This window comes from Agelaius phoeniceus, chromosome 17 (genome assembly GCF_051311805.1).
Source record: "Agelaius phoeniceus isolate bAgePho1 chromosome 17, bAgePho1.hap1, whole genome shotgun sequence".
Taxonomy (NCBI): Eukaryota; Metazoa; Chordata; class Aves; order Passeriformes; family Icteridae; genus Agelaius; species Agelaius phoeniceus.
The window spans coordinates 15,807,869-15,824,659 of NC_135281.1; the positions used below are offsets into that span (position 1 = coordinate 15,807,869).

A 16,791-nucleotide genomic window follows, 5' to 3' on the forward strand; every position below is an offset into this window, starting at 1 on the left:
CTGCAGCAGCGAGTCCTGAGCCCTGCTCAGCCTGTCCCAGGTGCTCCATAGGGAATTTCTGCCTCAAAGGCCATGCTGGGATCCCCTCCCGCTCTGAGCTGGCCCCAGCCACTGTGGCATTTGGATGCTGGGTTTTATCAATGCTGTATTTTTAACATGTTAGTGGTCAGTGGTTTTTGGAGGCAGCTGTTCCAGATGTCGGGAGCACCTTGGTTAGCAGGGACACCAGTGGCTGGGCAGGGAGCCAGGCTCGGGCAGCCCAGCCCCGCACTCGGCTCCTCTCTGGCTCCTGGCACTGCTCAGGGGTTGTTTCACGTCTCCCCAGGAGCAGGGGCAGAGCTCAGCCCTGAGCGAGCATGCTCCTGACAAGGTTGCCTTCCTTATCCCTTCCTTTTCTGCAGCAGCAGGTAATTCACAGATAAAACAATCGGTGCTTATACACACACAGACGGGTAGGAGCTAGTCTTAATCTTTCCAAATCCTTTAATATACCTTATGTATACAGTTTGGAACTTGTAGATTTAGCATGATAGATTGATTTCATGCACTATCTCAATGGAAAATGACATTAGTAACTACGTTCTTTTTTTATATTATTTTTTCCCCTGTCTGAGCTGCTGCAGAGCACTGAGCTGGGGCCTGTCTGCCCGGGGCACCGCAGCACTGAGGGCAGACCAGGTCCCCTGATTGTGTCTGGTGCTCTTGTCTGGATTATATAAAGCCTAAGATGTGGTACAGCCTTAGGAGAATTTGGCCAAATCACTGCATATGCACTTGAGCATATGTTATAACCAATCACTTGGAATGGTTGTAGTTATTTTTCACAACTCCCCCAAAATGGAGAAAATGGATGAGAATTGAGTGGGTCATGTGGATTGACAGGGGAAGCTGCTATGACAGTTTGAGACAGATGACTCAGGGTTTTTGCTTTATGGTTTTATGCATTTCACCACCAGGAATTTCCAAGGGGTTCTCCAGTAAAAGCAGGCAGGCAAAAATACAGACTCGCCTCATCAGCCATCCCAAAGTGAGCCATGCTCCCGTCCCTGAGCTCTCCTCTCCTCCCCAGCCCTGCCGGCACCCGCGCCACACCGAGCTGGCCCCGAGCTGTCCCCAAGCTGTCCCTCTGAGCTGTCCCCGAGCTGTTCCTCTGAGCTGTCCCCAAGCTGTCCCCGAGCTGTCTCAGGGTGTCCGGCTCCCCTTTCCCGTGGGGACAGTGATGCTGGTTTCTCTGGCTGAGCCCAGGAAATCTTCAGCTCTGGCAGAGCTCCCAGCTGTGTTTGGATACAGGCATTGCATCTCCACTCACAATGCTCTGACTCCACTACCAAGCAAAGCCTTCTACGTCTCTTGCCTTTGCCTTCGGAAGAAAAAATGTTTCCACTGCGTAAATCAAGCTATGGCCAACCCGGACTATTGTTTGGTCTATGTTTTTATGTCCTTTTTAATAATATACATGTCAACTCTGCCATTTCCCATCTGTTAGAAGATGCCTGGATTTACACATTACCTCATTAGTCTTACTGTCTATCTGGTATTTTTTCCATCCTACATGCTCATCACTCCTTTTACATCACTGGTTAAATCGTTTACTTAGGCCATTAGCAATGAGGCTTAGTGTTTTTATACTCCTGGCTCCATAGGGGATGATGGTAGAGGGCTGAGAAAGGGGGAATAAGTAAACTTTTAAGCCTCAAGCTGGGCTATCAGAATGGAGAGCACAAGGAACATATATTTTATGGTGGCACTGTCACAAGCAACAGCAGAGCTGTGGCTTTGTGTCAAGAAACATTGTGCAGAGTTTCTGTGTTTATTTTTCGGAGCAGCCCAGAAACCTCCCGCAGCAAGCAGCCACAGCTGGCTCCTGTGAGGCTGTTCCCTGGGAAAACGAGTCCGGGCTGGTGGCCCGTGCGGGGCAGGGCGGGCGCGGCTCGGGGCGCGGCTGTGCCGGGGCTGGATTGCCCCGCTGCGGTGCCGCCCGGCGGGGCTGCCGCGCTCACAGCTCCACAGCTGCCTCTGCACGCCGGGAGTTTTGTGCAGGTGTCATTTAACCCAGAGCTCTTGCTTGGCATCACAGTGTTTTGCAGGATTACTTTAAAATATGTTTACAGGTTTACTTTGAAATATGTTTAAACTGCTTCAAATTACAGATTGGCCCCCAAAAATGCTTCCCAAACTGGGGTCACCCTTTTAAATATAGGCATTGAAGCCTTGGCTGGCCTTTACCTGGGTACCTCGTGGATGGGAGGTTTTCTGGGGACAGTTAAGGACAGCAAGGGACTGTCACAGCTCCAGCCTTTACTGGAGCAGCAGGGGACCAATAACCCCTCGCAGGCAGGGCAGGAGATGGGCCTGGCTCCCTGCCAGGCTGCCACCAGGTGGATCCAGCACAGGTTGGTGAAGCCAGGTGGGTCCATGGCCTTGCTCAGGACAGCCAGGTGTGCTGGCACCAGCCCTGTGCAGCAGTGCCCGGGATGGGCTCACAGCAACCCTGGGGCAGGAGTTCAGCTTTGGGTGTGTAACAGGGACTGGGCTTTTCTGTGAACTCCAGATCTTGTGCCACAGACCCTGCTGAAGGTGGGGACAGGGTAGGGCACGGCCAGCTGGGCTGTGCACACTCAGTGCAGCCCTTTCACCTGCCCCAGCATCACACCCAGCATCATGCCAGCCTCACTCCCCAGCCCTTTCACCTGCCCCAGCCTCACTCCCCAGCCCTTTCACCTGCCCCAGCATCACTCCCCAGCCCCTTCTCCTGCCCCAGCCTCCCTCCCCAGCCCTTTTACCTGCCCCAGCATCACTCCCCAGCCCCTTCTCCTGCCCCAGCCTCACTCCCCAGCCCTTTCACCTGCCCCAGCCTCACTCCCCAGCCCCTTCTCCTGCCCCAGCCTCCCTCCCCAGCCCTTTTACCTGCCCCAGCCTCACTCCCCAGCCCCTTCACCTGCCCCAGCCTCACTCCCCAGCCCTTTCACCTGCCCCAGCATCACGCCCAGCATCATGCCAGCATCACTCCCTAGCCCTTTCACCTGCCCCAGCATCACTCCCCAGCCCCTTCTCCTGCCCCAGCCTCACTCCCCAGCCCTTTCCCCTGCCCCAGCCTCACTCCCCAGCCCTTTCACCTGCCCCAGCATCACACCCAGCATCATGCCAGCATCACTCCCCAGCCCTTTCCCCTGCCCCAGCCTCACTCCCCAGCCCTTTCACCTGCCCCAGCCTCACTCCCCAGCCCCTTCTCCTGCCCCAGCCTCACTCCCCAGCCCTTTCACCTGGCCCAGGCAGGGCAGCCCTTGGGGCAGGGCTCAGCCACAGGACTGCAGCTCAGCTCAGGAGGTCCCCGAGGCAGCGGCAGAGGCACAAACCCCAGTGGCAGGCCAGGGAAGTCCCGGTGACACCACCTGCCTGGGCAGGAGGAAGGGACTCAGCACGGAGCCGCCGCCACCTGGAGTCCACTTGGGGCTGGCACGGCCCTTCCCTGCCAGAAAAAGAACACAAACAGAGTTATTTTCTTCAGAATAATAACACAGAGAAACAGTAACAAAGCCAAGAACATTGAGATGGTGACAGCAAGAGCCTGGCTTAAATACCCCAAAATAACATCTGCCAGAGCCTGATTTCAAAGCAGCAGCTGTTGCCTGGAATAAAAACACAAAACTTTCCAAATAGTATTAAGAGTGATAATACAAAAAGCAGCTCTTTATTGAAAGCTCTCAGGTGCACAAATATGGCTCTGTGCACACGTGAGAAAGGATTTCTACAATTTTTATAAGGTTAATTATTAGTTTATCTAGCAGGTACATCCAATAGCAGATCAGCTGACCCAGTGACCCACCCTTGGGTCAGCCCCTTGGAGCTGGTCCAGGGGTTTCTTTGACCCAGTGCTTTTTATGTCTTTTAAGTTCTGGTGAAAAACAAGATTGTTAGAAACTATCTTCTTAAGAATAAGAATAAACAGATCTTAAAGAATGTGTTAGTCAGGGTTAGTTTATTGTGAGAAAAGTCAGGAAAATTACTAGAAACCAGACAACTGTAGATTAAAAATCTACAAGGCTACAAATATATGAAAAATATATAAAAAGCTAAAAAATCTTTAGGCATCACAGCCACTGCGCTGCAAACACAGAGACTTGGTGATTGTTCCTTTTTTCTTCAAAGTAATTTTTTTTAACAAAAACACTTATATTTTTGTGTGAGAAACTGTCCAATCCCCTCAAAATTTCCCACTTCTTTTACATCTCCCACCATATTCACATAAAAGGAAATTGGCTGCAATTGTTTTCTGCAAACAGCAAGTTTGGAAGGGGATACAAGATCCAAGTGGGATTCTGCTGAGCCTCCAAACCTGCAGGGAGAAGTCTTGGAAGAGAAGGGTGAGTCCTGCAAGCTGCACTCCAGGGCCCTTCTCCCAGGCTCCCTTGCACAGGGACTGAGCACGGTGCCACAATAGGTTTGAGCTCATTTCTTTGGGAATTAATTTTGTTGCAGAGGGGGAGGTTTCGCAGAAGTTGGCACTGAGAGGACACCCATTACACCCTGTACTGCAGGCTTTGAAAGTCCTGTTTGAGTGAGTTCTGCTCAGGCTGCAGCAGCAGCACACCCTGGGTGTGAGGGGGACTGATGGGCTCCCACTGCTGGGGGTGCAGAGGCACAGGGAGGGTCCCACACTGTGCCCCCTGCACGTGGAGCCAAACGCACCCAGCGTGGCCTCGGCTGCTCTTGGCAGCTGGGGAGAGCAGCCTCAGCTGTCACCTGACAAAGCCACCCTGCTGTTTGTTGCTGTTTGTGTTAATAGTGTTTTGGCAATTTTCAAGAGTTGTTTTATATGAGAGATTTGAAAGGTAAATTGTCAGGAACTCAGTGCTCTCCTATGAAGAACTGAAACAATCCAGGAGCACAGCTTTGCCACTAATTTTCTTCCTTTGTATCTTCATTACTCGTCTCTTTGGTAACTGGGAATCCTTAGTAGGTTTGTGGTTTAAGTGGATTTTGGAGCAAAACCTAGAGGTGTAGAAGGGGATGGATTGGATTAAGACATCTCTAAACAGGACCCATCCCTCCCCTCCTGCCCTGCTGACAAAGTGTGTGTGGGGTTTTTCTTTGTTATCCAACAGTATCACCTCTCACACGTGGCAGCTCTAGCACAGCCAAGTACCTCTTCACACCTCCAGAAGCAGGATGCCAGCCAGAATGCCCCAGTGTGTCTGGTTTGGCATCCAGCTTGCCCAGAGCCAGTCCAGCTTAGCTGCTGGAGCAGCAGCTCCATATCTGGCTTACTCACCCCGGCCTGCTGCTGCAGGAGCAGGGTCTGCTCCTGGGAATGCTGATCTAAGAGTCCCTTCCTGCACAAAGCCAGCCCTACTCAATAGTCTGATAGAGCTGCTTTTGCCCAGAGCATAGAAGAAACCTCACGTCAAAGATTTGAATCTCATGTGACTTTGCAAAGCAAGCTAATTCTCTAGGGTACTGCAGGGAACAGTATATAAGCACCTAATTAAGAAAAATGTTTTCTGTAAGGCATTATTATCACTGCATTTTTGCCACCATCTTTTCTGTGGTTCCCCAGCCAGGCCAGATGAGGTTGGCCAGCATGGCACAGAAGTTCAGGATTCACTACTCCCATCTTTTTTTGCCTTGTGCTTTCAGTGGCCACTGCTGAAAGTTACAGTTTAGGAATTTCTGGGTGGAAATACTTCAGGAACAGGCTGTAATTTTCATGTAATTTGCACAACTGCATCTTGCAACCCTTGAATGTAAGCACAGGAAAAGCTGGGACAGAGCACAGTGGCTGCTCAGTTACAGAACTGAAGCAAGATTTTGGTGTGTGCCACAGGCCCCAGCACCCCAGAGCAGGGGTGCCCCAGGCAGTGCTGTTCTGTAACCCTGGCTGGGGGTGGTTTGGTTCCAGCTTATTTCCACCCACCACTGAAATAATTAAATAATCTCTGCCCACTGGATTTTGTTTTTTTAAGTACATGCCTACAATGATCAAAGGATTGTTTCATGTGGTGGGGCGAGCAAAAGAAGCTCTCAAGGTCAAATCCAAAACAGCCTAAAGACTCCTGGTCTTGGATCTGACCTCCAGTAACAGCAATGAGCCAGGAGAAGATGAGCAGCTCAGGAAGTAGAAAATGAAGCTTTTGAAGCCAATAATGCCCTCTGGCAGTGAGCAATCAATTGACAGAGAAATGGGAAAGAGAGAGAGAGTGGAAAGAAGTCAGACCCTTCTGCCTGGCTGCAGGAAAGGCAGGACATTCATAAATAGAAATAGAAATAAATAGAAAGCAGCACATTTTCTCCTTCCTCTTTCTTTCCCAGGGGAGAGTGGCCATGGGAACAGCCACGCTCTGAGCCCCGAGGGGCAGGGGCATGCAGCAGAGAGCAGGCTGACACCACCTGCAGCAGGTTAATTGGGACACATGGCCCCTCTGCCACTGCCCTCAGGACTCCTGTTTCTTTCCAGGAAATAAAGGAAAACAATTGGCCAATATGAGCTGCTCTGAGCAGTCTGGCCGCTCAGGACGCCATGGGAATTGCCAGCTCATTCCTCATTCCATGTAACACATGGAGAGAGAGCCCTCAGCTGCCAGGGATGCTCATTCATGTCCCTGCCAGACTGCAGCCCTGCAAAGGTTATTCCTAGATCCCTTGATAATTCTTATAAACTTCTTTCCCTGGCATGCTGAGTGGTTTTTCCCTTATTATTTTGCCTTCTTTAAACAGCTCCCAGTTTGGCCTGGACTTGTTTCCCCCCAGCAGTGGGTTTCTGCCTGTGCTGGGCTCACCCTGTGCCTCCTTTCCAGCCCAGTCCCTCAGCAGGTGACTGTCACAAGTGCTGCCAGTGAGAGATGCTGGGTCCTGCCTGCAAGTTCAAGTGAGGTTCAGCTCTGCTGTTCCAATATCTGCTGCTATGATAATGAGCCAGTCCAATCAGCTCAAATCGAGGGCTCAGGAGGGCTCAGCCTTTCAGAGAAGTACATTCATAACAATATTAATTTCTGCCACCCAGTGTACAGTGTGGCACCATCCTCTATTAACACAGAAACCCTGAATTAAAAAAAAAAAAAAAAAAAAAAGAAGTAACTGAAAAATGCACTAAAATCCAGTGAGGTGTACAATTTCCCATAATCTTCTGCTGCTCTTTGCTATTCCCCACTTGGATTAAAATCAGATACACCACCTGGCACTGTTCAGCTGCCACTCAGAGGAAACCCTTCTCCTCCCCTCCCCTCTCTGCAATAACCCTTCACCAGAAGGCAGCACACCTGCATTTTCCAAACAGTTTCAGGTGACTTTTATTAGGGAAAGTGCAAAATATCAGTAAGCCAACCACTAAAAGTCAAACAGCCCAACCCCTTCAAGAAACCAAACAAACCCCAGCTCTGCTCCCTCTCACAATGGCCAGTGGGGCTTTATGTTTCTTTTCCTTCTGTAAATGCATTTTTCAGGGGGATGAGAGCAGCAGGGGCTGCTCTGGGAGAGGCAGGTGCTGTGTGCCTGGGCTGTGGGGGCTGTTGGGATGCAGGGATGCAGGAAAGGCTGGCAAAGCTTTTGGTGGGAGAGCCAAGGGCTGCCCAAGCTGGTGGTTGTTTATCCCCTGGGCTTTGTTGTCCATGTCCAGAAGTCGGCAAGCATGGAGTGAATATTCCCAGATTGCCAGAGAACACTTCAAAGAATTTGAACATTTTCTGAGCTCAAATTGAATTTAAAAAAAACTCAAAAGCAACACAACAATAAACAAACAAAAAAGAAAAGAAAAAAAAGAAGGAAGAAGAAAAGGCACCCCAACAAAGAACCAAGTATACATCTCCACTGTTCTGTTTCATCTTCTGTATTTATAGCAAGAATGCATCAAAACTCTCATAGTGAGGCAAGATCAAACTCTCTTATTGAACTGCTGATGTAGAGCTGCCTTTTATGTTCACACAGATTTGCTGTCCACTGGCTCTACTTACCACTTGCTATGGCCCCATGCTAATATGAGTGATTTGTTGCCAAGGATTAGTTTTTAGCAGCTTTTGTAAACAGTTTGTATACAGTTGTTGCTATTTATTAAATATGTGACATCTAATCCAGTGTTTGGTGCTTATAAAGGGAAGAACCATCTGTGCTTGAGATTAAAACACTTCAATCACTTTGTGCCAAAGCTGTCAGCGAGGGTTCCATGCTCTGCTCTAGAGAAAAGCCTTGGGAACCCTGGCTTGGGAAGGTGGACTCTGCATCAAAGCCCTTTGTCTGACACAAGGTGTGCCTGCAAGACAGGAGGAGGGCTGTGGGCATGGTGGAGAGCTGAGAAGCTGACAAGAAAGCAAAAGGTTTTAGCAGAATAAAGAACTGAGAGCTGGGAAGGTGCTGAGAGCTTGGAGTGATCCTGCCAGTCTGTTTCCTACCACCTGCAGAAGCTTCATAAGTCTCTTTTGAAAAAAAAAAGAAGAATGTCAATATTCAATTTGTTTGCAGGGCACTGCAAGGGTAGCAGCTGTAATCCCTTGTGTGAGCCCGAGGTTTTCCCATCAGTGCAAGTGGTGCCACCAAAGCTCCTCTTGGATCAGGCTGAGTGTCCAGGCAAGCCCTACTCGGAGGCTGCACCCCAAGGACAGCCTGTGAGGCAGCAGAAATGCCTCAGCCTGAATTTCATGCCCTTATTCCAGGCATCAGTTAAAAAACAAAATAATAATGCTCTCTGAAACGCAGTGGAGGAGCCCCCAGGAGCAGCAGCTGAGGGAGCTGAAGGCACCCCTTGGGAACAGCCTGGGCACACCTGGACACTTGACATCTGACACCTGGACACATGGACACCTGACACCTGGATACCTGACACCTGGACACATGGACACCTGGACACATGGACACATGGACACCTGGACACATGGACACCTGACACCTGGATACCTGACACCTGGACACATGGACACATGGACACATGGACACCTGGGCACCTGGATACCTGACACCTGGACACATGGACACCTGGACACATGGACACCTGACACCTGGATACCTGGATACCTGACACCTGGACACCTGGATACCTGACACCTGGATACCTGGACACATGGGCACATGAACACCTGGACACATGGACACCTGGACACATGGACACATGGATACCTGGACACATGGACACATGGACACCTGACACCTGGATACCTGGACACCTGGACACCTGACACCTGGACATGTGGACACCTGGATACCTGGATACCTGGACACATGGACACCTGGATACCTGACACCTGGACATGTGGACACCTGGACACATGGACACCTGGGCACCTGGATACCTGACACCTGGACACATGGACACCTGGACACATGGATACCTGGATACCTGACACCTGGACACATGGACACCTGGGCACCTGGATACCTGGACACTTGGACACCTGGATACCTGGACACATGGATACCTGGACACATGGACACTTGGACACCTGGACACATGGACACATGGACACCTGGATACCTGGACACCTGGATACCTGGACACATGGATACCTGGACACCTGACACCTGGACACTGGACACATGGACACCTGGACACCTGAATACCTGGATACCTGGACACATGGACACCTGACACCTGGACACGCAGCTGACAGGGCCTTGCTGGTATCAGGCTCATTCAACAGGAGAGGGTTTTGCTCCTGCCCTTCTCTCCACAGGGATTTACTGCTCCTGCAGGCTTCCCTGTCTCTTCACAATGCCATTAGTGTGGCTGATGCTGGTAAATGGATTTGCCACTTTTCCTAACACATTTCTGGAGGAAATGTTAAACAGGTCATTGTTTTTTGCAGGCAAAACATCACTTGAGCTCTGTTCTAATTTCCTCTCTATGTGGCAACTCAGGATGGTATCAATGACTCGGTAAATCTCCCTGCAGCAAGACTAATTATGCCTTTTGGTGAGAAAGCAGCAGTGGAACTGGTTCAGTCTTAAAAAAAACTCTACACTATAATATGCAGGACTAATGTGCTTCAGATTTGAAAAGAATTAATATCAATTATTCTCATGCATATTCATGAGAGGAAGACTGGTTTAGCAATCAAGCTAATAGTTTTTTGCTTAATTACATTTAGTTGATTTCATGCTATCTTGGCACATTCCTGATTGAATTTAACCATTAAAAAAAAACCCTCCCACAACTACTCCTGCAAACACCAACACTTGGAGCTCAGCATCCCCTGTAAATAGTGTCTGAGGCTGAGCAGACTGCTCTCATGGTGGGAGTGCATCACGAGCATTGTCTCTCCCTGGTGCAGGGTAGAATCCCAAAGAATCTTCAAGAGCTGCTCTCAAGCACTCACCAGTGCTGAGGTGGAAGGCAGGCTTTTTGTTGCTTTATATCTTTGCTTTTTTTTTTTCTTTTTCTGAGTCCAAACCTCTGTCTGCTTGAATGCAAGGCAGGTGGTGGGAAAGGGAGATGCACCTGAGAGGGGAGCCCACGGCAGGGGGAGGTTTTGTCTGTGGAGGGGTGGGGAGCCTGGCCCCAGTGGAGCTGCAGGAGCACAGGGGTGCAGGGGGTGCAGGGGCTGCAGGAGCACAGGGGTGCAGGAGCTGCAGGGGCTGCAGGGGTGCAGGAGCACAGGGGTGCAGGGGGTGCAGAGCTGCAGGAGCTGCAGGAGCTGCAGGGGTGCAGGAGCACAGGGGTGCAGGAGCTGCAGGGGCTGCAGGAGCTGCAGGAGCTGCAGGGGTACAGGAGCACAGGGGTGCAGGAGCTGCAGGGGCTGCAGGAGCACAGGGGTGCAGGAGCTGCAGGAGCACAGGGGCTGCAGGATCACAGCGGTGCAGGGGTGCAGGAGCTGCAGGGGTGCAGGATCACAGCGGTGCAGGGGTGCAGGAGCTGCAGGGGTGCAGGATCACAGCGGTGCAGAGCAGGCGGGATGCCCTGGGCCTGCGGGCGTTCTCCGCCCGGCTCCGTGTGTGCCGCTCTCCTCCAGGGAAGGGCCAGGCTGTGCAGGGCCGCGCTGCCAGCCCAGCCTCCCCAAGAGCAGCCTTGCGCACGGCAGAGGGTGTGAGCAGGGTGTGAGCAGGGTGTGAGCAGGGTGTGAGCAGCGTGTGAGCAGCGTGTGAGCAGGGTGCGAGCAGGGCGCGGCAGGAGATCAGCAGAGGCTGGAAGGGGCCGATCTGGAGCTGGCCCCGGCTCTGCCGGAGGATGCAGCAGGGCTGGGCTGGGCTGGGCTCGCTTTGGGTCTGACCAGGGCTGGGGGGACTGGGGTCTCTCCCAGTGGTGCTGCTGGCTGGGGTTGCATCATCCTGGGCACAAGGCAAGGCCAGGAGGAAAACGGGAAACTTCAGCCTCCGTGTGCCATTCATTTGTTTTCTTTTTTGACTTCCCCCATGCTTGCAGCAGCAGAAATAGGACAGATGCTTCCCTCTCATCCTCTCCTGAGAACTGTCACTGCGCTGATGTCTAAAGGCAGTGTGTGTTTTTCAAGTTTGCCTTTTCAGTATATTCATTCATCTGTAATTTTGTTCTCCAGCACACCATTTACATCTGGGCTTTGCTCTGAAAGAAGACTGACACCATTTATCATTTGATGGGGTTTGATAGCTCTCTGACAACTAAACATGTTCTTAAGAGTATTAAAGAGTTTACAGCCAGCTCTGCCTGAGGGTGACTCTCTGCCCACCACCCCTGAGTCAGCAGCTGTAGCTGCAGCTCCCTGGCATTGACATAGGATCAGCAGAAATATCCTCTTTTAACTAAAGAGACTTGCTCTCTCAACAGATAAACTTATTACAGCTGTAATTGAAAGCAAATAATTAAACATTATTCAATCTTGGCTTTTCCAGGCAAATGTCAAAATTAAGATCTCATATATTTCCAAGGCAAAACACAAGTGGCTTTACCTTGATTCTGGTTTTATGGAGGTTATGCTGTGCAGGAGTACCTGCAGGGGAGTGCAGGGGTTTGCCTTCCTACAGGTTGTGTGTCCTCAGGGAGCTCAGTGTGTGTGCAGGGGCACTCAGGGAGCTGGGCTGGGTATCCTGGGGCACTCAGGGAGCTGGGCTGGGTATCCTGGGGCACTCAGGGAGCTGGGCTGGGTATCCTGGGGCACTCAGGAGCTGGGCTGGGTGTGCAGGGGCACTCAGGAGCTGGGCTGGGTGTGCAGGGGCACTCAGGAGCTGGGCTGGGTGTGCAGGGGCACTCAGGAGCTGGGCTGGGTGTGCAGGGGCACTCAGGAGCTCAGTGTGTGTGCAGGGGCACTCAGGAGCTGGGCTGGGTGTGCAGGGGCACTCAGGAGCTGGGCTGGGTGTGCAGGGGCACTCAGGAGCTCCCAGGGACCCTGTGGGGGCAGTGCCTCAAAGGGACATGGAAAGTGCCAGGTCAGGGAAAACTCCTGAGCAGGAACCAGCAGGACTTAAGGGGTTTGGCGATTCAAGGTCTTACATCTGAACATCCTTCCACGTGAAAAAATCGGATTAAAGGTTCTCTGTACTTCCCTTGCAGCCATATCCCCCACTTTGGCCTCAACTTGCCATGATGCAAGAAGCAAGTGTGACCTTTCATTATAGCTTCAGCATTTTCTAGAAAAGACATCCTGCAAGCCCAGTGGTCAGAATCTTGACATCAGAAGATCAGAAGTGACTGTGTTCTGCAAACTCTTTCAGTTTATGAATAGTTAGGCATTTTCTAGTGAAGACAAGTTTCCTAAAACAAGTCCCTGTCAATAAATACCACAGACATGTATAGCTGCTGTGAGCAGGAGATGTTATTCCTGTGCAGAATCAAGTAGGGAGGAGACTAAGGAACTCTCCATCTGTTTCTGCACTGTGCAGCACGTGGGATATTGCTGAAAATACACCGTGCTCTGTTTCTCAGAGCCTGGGGAGACAGAGGCTGGCACGGGCGTGGCAGGATGGAGCTGGACAGTCTGACTCAAAGTGTATTGCAGCTTGGGAAAGCTGAGGGGCTGCAGGAAAAATCCCTTGGTAAATGGAGCATATGAATGAAACCTGGTCCTGATGCCAGGTTAATTCTGCAGGCCTTGGTGGAGCTAAAAAAGCACATTAGACAAAACCATTATTGAACTTCTTCATTACATAACAATTTCCTCATCGTATTTCCAAGAATATCGAATCTATATTCAAACACCCTCCTACTCTCTCCCACACACCACCCCTTCTCCTTGCTATATCAGCTTCATTACCGAGTATGAAGACAGAAAAAGTATAGGGCATGTTGCCACGAGCAGAGAGATCTCAGATCTGCTTACCCTGAGATTTTAGAGCCATCTATGGGATTGGGACAGCCAGTTCTCATAAATTTTAATGGCCTTGAAAGTCTCCAGTCTTATGCCTTTATCTCTGCTAGGGATTTTAGCGGTGCAAAGAAAACAACCAAGCCATACATGTCAGCAAAGCTCGATGCTGGGTCAGTCCCTGCTGCCCCTCTCTGCAGGGTGGGCACCCACTGCTCCTGCCCAGACAGAGATGGAAACTCCTGAGCGCCCAGGGAGGAGCACAGGCCCTGCCGCACACAGGAGCAATCTCTCAGCCTGCAAGCAGGCCCAGCCCCAGGGCAGGTGGTTATTCCTGAAAGGTGCCGGGTGCAGGTGGCCTGCCCAGCTTTGGGGGCGATTTTGAGGAGGTGGGGATTAAAGGCTTGCCAGCATGGCCCATCCAGCTTGCCTCAGGAAACAGCAGTTGCACAAACTGGCTACACTTGCTCCCAAAATGAGCCTGCTTGTCTCATTTGCATGTGTAATAACCAGCGTGTGTGTACAATCATGCTAATCACTTTGAGGCAACTGCTTTAAATTCATCCAAAACCCTGCCCTGCCTGTTCTTGGGTTATTCAGCTTCCACAAGGGAACCATAGCAGCAATCCAGAGATTCGCTCCACCAAAACCTTTGTGAAACAGCCAATTTAGTGGAGGAGAAGTTTTTTTCCTGAAATCCTGCCCATCCTTGCACCACAAGCCAGGGCCATCATTAGGACTCCTTCCAATACCTTCTGCAAGCAACCTGGTAAAGTACCTGAGGGGATTTTCACAGTTTATGGTGTATTGCTACAGGTGAAATGAAGAGTGAATACAGAGAAGCAAAGAGGAAGGGGACTGCAGAGCTTCTGTCATGCAAGCAGTTGGTGGGAATGGTCTGAAAGCGGTGTGGGGAAAGCCCAGCCTCACCCTGTCAGCTTCAGGAGCAGCTGCAGGAGGGTTTGTGCTGCTCTGCTGAGGGTGCCTGCCCAGCCTGGGCTGTGGGGGCTCTGTCCTCAGCTCGTGGGCCAGCGTGAGCACAGTGGAGAGCACCCATCACAGCTGTGGCTCCAGGGTGCAGGGGCTGCCTGTGTCACAAACGTGTCCTCGTGTCGCTCATTTCGGCTATTGGTGACTCCTGATTTTTTCCTCTGCTCTGAATTTTAGGCTGCAAGCTTTTCCAGTTTTAGTTCTGCATTTTATAGGACATCCAAGTCAGCAGCCCTGGATGCTCCTGCAGGGATGCTGGAGGTGCCTTCCCTGATACCAATAAACAGCCCACGTGTGCCAGCTAGGCCAGAGCCAGCGCTGGGACAGGGACAGCTTGCTCCATGAGTGGGAACATGGACATTTCAGCAGCACTCACAAAATCCAACAGGCTGTGATGCTGCACTTTCCCATCCCTGTCCCTCCTGCCAGTCCAAGCCTGAGCTCTAGGGACCTCGCTGTGCCTGAGCCTGTTCAGCCTCAGCTCTTTGATTGCCCATCCAAAGTTCTCAGGAGCCCAAGGCTGTGCTTAATGCCCTGTAAGGAACCATGGAGGTCAGTGCCACAGGAGGAGGCCCTGTCCCACACCTCCTTCCATTTCATGCAGCCGTGAGCAGCTGGAGAAGCAGCGAGATTTGGGGTCAGTGCTCTGGAACAGGGACCACCGGTGCTTTTTTACATGACTGGAAAAAAGATTTCCAGTTTTGTAAGAGCTGGAGCCTCATACACTGCAGAGGGATTGTTTCTGCACAAGTCAAAATCGGTCCCCTTGGCTTTTCTTGTTCAAGAGAAGTGAACCTGGAAGAGTAAAGGGAGGAGGAAAGGCCAGCAATGGAATGAAAAGGCTGCCTGTGATGCAGAACATCCCTAGAGGCCTCCCTGGGAGTGTAATTGTCTTCCCTCCAGCTTTCTGTCTCTCATTACTGACAGTGGAAAATACAAGAGCTGCCAAGCTAGAGGTTCAGTACAGCCAAGATGGGAAACCTTATTAGAGAGACAGATGGTGATTTCTATAATCTGAAATCCCAGACTGTAAATACTTTGGGACAGAGCCCTGTGCAACTGAACAGTGCTAAAGCCTGACAGCAGCAGCTGGATCCAGCTTTCTGTGCACAACTGCTCCGTGGGTGGCTTTTAGTGGATGGTAGATGCTACCAGGACAAGGTATCTCTTACAGAAGGAGAAGGATCTTCTAAACCCTGCTGGAGATACTCCATCTCAATTTTATGTGCTTTCCAATTGAAAAGTGCCTTGAATAACTGAGGACAATGAACTCACATTTAGAAGTTTTTCTTAGCCTGAGAAGATTCCCAAAGATGTGGTTGCAGCAGATGAGTAAGGGGGAAAATCTGTGTCTTGGGAGCACAAGTGACATCTTGCTGCAGCTTGTGGGAGAAATTATAAATGTTTGTCTCTTTTTATTGCCTAGCTTTGTGGCTAAATCTCCTAAACCAAAATCAAATTTTACCCTTAGATCTCCCAGTTAATTTATTTATATTCATCTGGCATTGCCTTGATCTTCAAAGCAGGAAGGTATATCAAAGGAAGCAGAAGGTTTGACACCAATTACTGCTGCTGGATGCCACTCACTGCATAAAGATGGAGTGTTAATATTTACACTGAAAGTGAAGGAGATAAAACCCAACAGGTACACACATCTAAGCTGACAAATAAGCCCTTCTGTGTATAGTGGGCAGAGATAAAGCCAAGCAAAACTAATTGAAATTACCATTGCAAATATCCCAAACACCTTCAGAAATGGTGGGTTGTAAACAAAGTGACAGCAAAACCACCAAAAGAGCCTTCTAGGAAAGCAAATCAGGCTCTCTGCTTCTCAGGGGCAGTGCCTGGTCTCCAGGAGATGGTTTTTGAAACAAGCCACCACAAAGAAGTAATTAACGTCTAAATATCCCCACACTTCACCATGAGACACTTGATTTACATTTTATTCTCTTGAGTTTGAGATGGGTGAGGCCCCCAGTGACTGGACCTGCCCTGCCTTGTCTGTCTCAGTGTTGTCCAATTTGGTTTGCTCAGATGCTTGTGCTCTCCTCCAGAAAACTCAAAATGGCTTAGAAAGCTTGGTGAAGTTTTCATGTTTTTCACAACCATCAAGAAGTGAATTAGAGATGAGTCATTAAACAAGAGTGTATTATTTGTATGCTTATGTAGTAGAATTGCACACACATCTCTGTAATTAGCCATCAGCACCCCAAATTACAGCAGTAACCGTTCATTAAATGGAGGACATCGCTCTGATCAAATCATGTATTCACAATTGCATTCCTTCTTGCTTAAATTTCAGAGCTTGTTGTCCAGATGGGCCTTGTTGGGCACCTAATTAGTAGTTAATCAAAAGCTTCTGCTGCTTCACAGCCCTCCTGGCATCCTAGCTGCTCCTTACGTGTTCCTTGACTGCACAGAGATGAAAGCGCAGGAGTCGGAGTAGAGGCTTTATCTCCTTTATGCAACTGCCATAACTGAAACAGCTTCCACAATAAAATCAGATCAGGATGCGTTGGTTATCTGACTTCTGTGTGCTGAGCAAAATGGGTCTTGCAACGTGTGAGTGAAAATGCAGCCATGTGTTAACAGCAGCAAGAGAACA

General features: G+C 50.3%; 1 protein-coding gene across 2 annotated transcripts in view; it reads left to right on the forward strand.

Annotated features, from left to right (window-relative positions):
* KCNB1 (potassium voltage-gated channel subfamily B member 1) overlaps positions 1–16,791 on the forward strand; it is a 106,921-nt gene that overhangs the window by 79,555 nt on the left and 10,575 nt on the right. The gene's annotated exons all lie outside the window — the stretch shown is intronic.